General features: G+C 35.4%; 1 non-coding gene across 1 annotated transcript; it reads left to right on the plus strand.

Moving 5' to 3' along the window:
* The first annotated feature begins 3143 nt into the window (after positions 1-3143).
* LOC131169626 (small nucleolar RNA R71) lies at positions 3144-3250 on the plus strand. Its single transcript, XR_009140511.1, has one exon. It is a non-coding gene; the product is annotated as a small nucleolar RNA R71 (small nucleolar RNA).
* Positions 3251-3580: the final 330 nt, after the last annotated feature.

Genomic DNA, 3580 nt, shown 5'->3' on the forward strand with positions numbered 1-3580 from the left:
AATTTCAGGTCAATTGGACCATTCTACACTGAGTTATGGCCAAATGACCAAACACTGTTCATTTGGTCATTTTGCCTAGGCAGACTGCAGATCACTCGGATTAGGGCAAGCTTTTGGTCCGCTTGGTTTGGTTTTATGGGCATGGTTTCTCCACCAAAGTTGTGCCATTATGTGTCTAGTTTCATATCCAATTTTCCTTGCACCAATTAAACCTCTACAATTCAAGTTATGGCTGCCCAAACCTGCTGGACTCAAGTCCAATTCTGCAGGTCACTCTAATGGTAGCCACACCAAACCCAATCCTATTACTCAACACACTTCATTTTTTATTTAAACAGAACTAAATGGTCACTAATTGACCATTAAAACCTATTTTCATCATCACATGGTCAAAATCTTATTTTTCCACTCCAAACCCTAACTCAAACATTACCACACATGCATTTTCACTTCATTTTATCAATCCACTTAGTAAATATATATTATGGGCAACCATGATAGTCTTTTAATTTCATTAAACTCAAAAAAATTAAACCCTAACCATGGCTACCAAAAATCTAGGGTTTACATACAAATGGTATTCAATAATTTTTTTTTTGTAATTTACACTCATTCAAAGTCCTTATCATGAATTTAAAGTAAAATTCATGGTTAGGTCACTAACCTCAAAGGAGTGAGATTTCCCACTTGCTAAAGCTCTTATTTTCCTCTTCTTTTTGCTCTCAAAAGAATCACTAAGGTGTAAGAGCAAGTTTTTGTGTTGACAATTAGGGTTTTTGGTGGAAGAAAGTTAGGGAAAATCAAGCTTGAAAAAGCTTGTTCATGGAAGGTTATGGGGGCATGGGTGACGGCATGAAGGAGGGAGAAAGTAGTGGCTCTGATTTTTTTTTTCTAGCCCATTTTACCTCTTTTATATATGTTTATGCCATGTGTCAAGATTGGGTTGGTTGGGTGAGTTTTAATGACATCATGATGATGTCATAAATCCATTTTCTTTCATTTTCTCTCCATTTCTTGTCTATTTAATTGCAATTAAATTTTTGGACAATATTTATTTATATTTTATGTTATATAAATTATTTATTTAACTAGACAAGTTGGCCCAAAAATCATCTCTGAAGACGAAATGACCAAAATACCCTCCGTTTGGCTTAACGGGCCAAAATTGTCTGTACCGATTGAAAATTTTTTCTAAGTATTTTCTTGGCATTCTAATGCCATAAGAACCTCAATGACCCTTCTCTGGAATCCCAAAAATTATTTTATAATTTTTCCTAAATTTTTTTCTTATTAATATTTGAGTTAATTTTTGGTTCCTTACTTTAGTTTAAATATTTTTCCGAACGTTTTAGCTGCCCGGACCGACACTGGTCACCAGAACAGTAGACTGTACGGACTAGCTAAAATGAGAATGTTACAATTCTTCAACAAGCTCATCAATGATATCAATTCTCAAACAAGTATCAGCTTCAGAATGATGCTTTTTCATGGTGTTATTAATATTGAAAACCAATTGATCTTCACCAACTCTAAGAGTCAAATTTTCTCCCTTAACATCAATAAATGCTCCTACTGTAGCTAGAAAGGGCCTTCCCAAGATAATTGGAATATTAGAATCCGCTTCCATGTCCAAGATGACAAAGTCAATAGGTATTTAGAACTTTCCAACCTTCAGTGGCACATTCTTCAAAATCCCTTCAGGATACTTAATTAATCTGTCAGCTAACTAAAGAGAAATGTGGGTTGGCTTAAGATCTCCCATATTGAGCTTCTCATAAATTGAGAGGGGCATAAGGCTAACACTAGCCCCTAGATCACATAAAGCTTTTGTAGAACACGACTCTCCAATATGACATGGAATTGAAAAACTTCTAAGGTCTTTGAGCTTAGGAGGAAGTTTCTTCTAGAGTATGGCACTACATTCTTTGTCAAAGCTACAGTTTCATGGCCTTCAAGTCTCCTCTTGCTTGAGAGAATTTCTTTCAAGAATTTTGCATAAGAGGGCATTTGTGAAAGAGCATCAATAAAAGACACATTTATATATAACTTCTTCAAAACCTCTAAGAACTTCCCAAATTGCTTATCAAGCTTAGCTTTTTAAAATCTTTGTGGAAAGGGAAGTTGTGGCTTGTAAGGCTCTGGAGGTATATATTTCTCTTCCTTCTTTTTAATTTTCTCTTTACCTTTTTCTGCACTTTCTTTCTCACTTTCTTGTTTTTCACTCTCATCAATTTCTTTCTCATTTTCTCTTCTCACTTTTTTCACTCTTCCCATTGTTTACAACCTTCCTACTTCTTAAAGTAATAGCTTGACACTACTCTCTTGGGTTTTCCGGTTGACTTGGAAGTTTTTCAAAAGACTTGGTACCTGAGGAAGATGCTTGTTGTGCAATATGGTTTTCCAACATTCTGTTATGTGTTTGTATATGTTCTAGCCTTGCTTTCATCTTTCTCATCTCTCTCATCTCTTCATCACGCTTAGTTTGGTTAGCAAGAATCTGTTGTAACAAAGCTTCTATGGTGGAACCTTACTCTTATTGTTTTGGTGGAGGATTCATATTTCTCTACTGAAAATTAGGCAATGGTTGCCTATTTTGCTGATATGGAATTTCTTGTTGCTATTGTGGTTGAAGATTTTGATTTGAGACTTGATTTTGTTGATTTCCCCATGAAAAGTTAGGATGATTACTCCAAGTTGGATTATAAGTTTGAGAGTAAGGATTCCCCATCTGTTTGTTTCCATAATTACCAACATATGCAGCTTGCTCTCCATAGTCTACTCCATAGCTAGTAGTTCTTTCTGCATAAGCAACTTGTTGTGAACTTCCAGATGATGATGATGAACTAACCAACATACTTAAATCTTCCATCTTCTTAGCCAAAACATTTGTAAGTGCATCAAACTTTGCATTAATCATGTTGAATGGATCAAGGTCATACATTCCAGCAGCTTGCCTCTTTTGAGTTAGAGCTGATCCTCTTGGACTACTCCAAAGATGAGTATTCTTTGCAATTTTCTCTAACAGCTCATAAGCTTCATCTTTTTGCTTCATAATAAATTCTCCTCCTATTTGAGCATCAATAATCCCTTTAATTGCAGGAGTAACATTGGTATAAAAGTTCTGGTTTATCATCTATTTTGGAATGGCATGATGTGGACATTGTCTCTCTAATTCCTTCCATCTCATCCATGATTCATAGAGAGTTTCATCTTCTCTTGGTCTGAAAGTTGTTATTTGATTCCTCAATTCTTGAGTTTTTCTAGGTGGAAAGTATTGTGCAAGAAATGCATCAGTGAGTTGCTCCCAATTAGTAATAGAGTTGTGAGGTAAAGAATCAAGCCAATCCAATGCTCTATCCTTCAAAGAGAATGTGAATAGCTTTAATCTTGCTGCATCATCAGACACTCCAGGTTGTTTTTGCATATCACAAATCATAGCAAACTTCTTTAGATGTGTGTGTGGATTTTCTGAAGGATGTCCACCAAATTGGGAATTTTGAATCATTTGAAGAACCCCAAAATCCATCTTGTAGCTATTTACATTAATTCTTGGTCTTGCAATACTCTCTCTCAAGTCAAC

The sequence above is a fragment of the Hevea brasiliensis genome, chromosome 1 (assembly GCF_030052815.1).
Source record: "Hevea brasiliensis isolate MT/VB/25A 57/8 chromosome 1, ASM3005281v1, whole genome shotgun sequence".
NCBI classification, from domain to species: domain Eukaryota; kingdom Viridiplantae; phylum Streptophyta; class Magnoliopsida; order Malpighiales; family Euphorbiaceae; genus Hevea; species Hevea brasiliensis.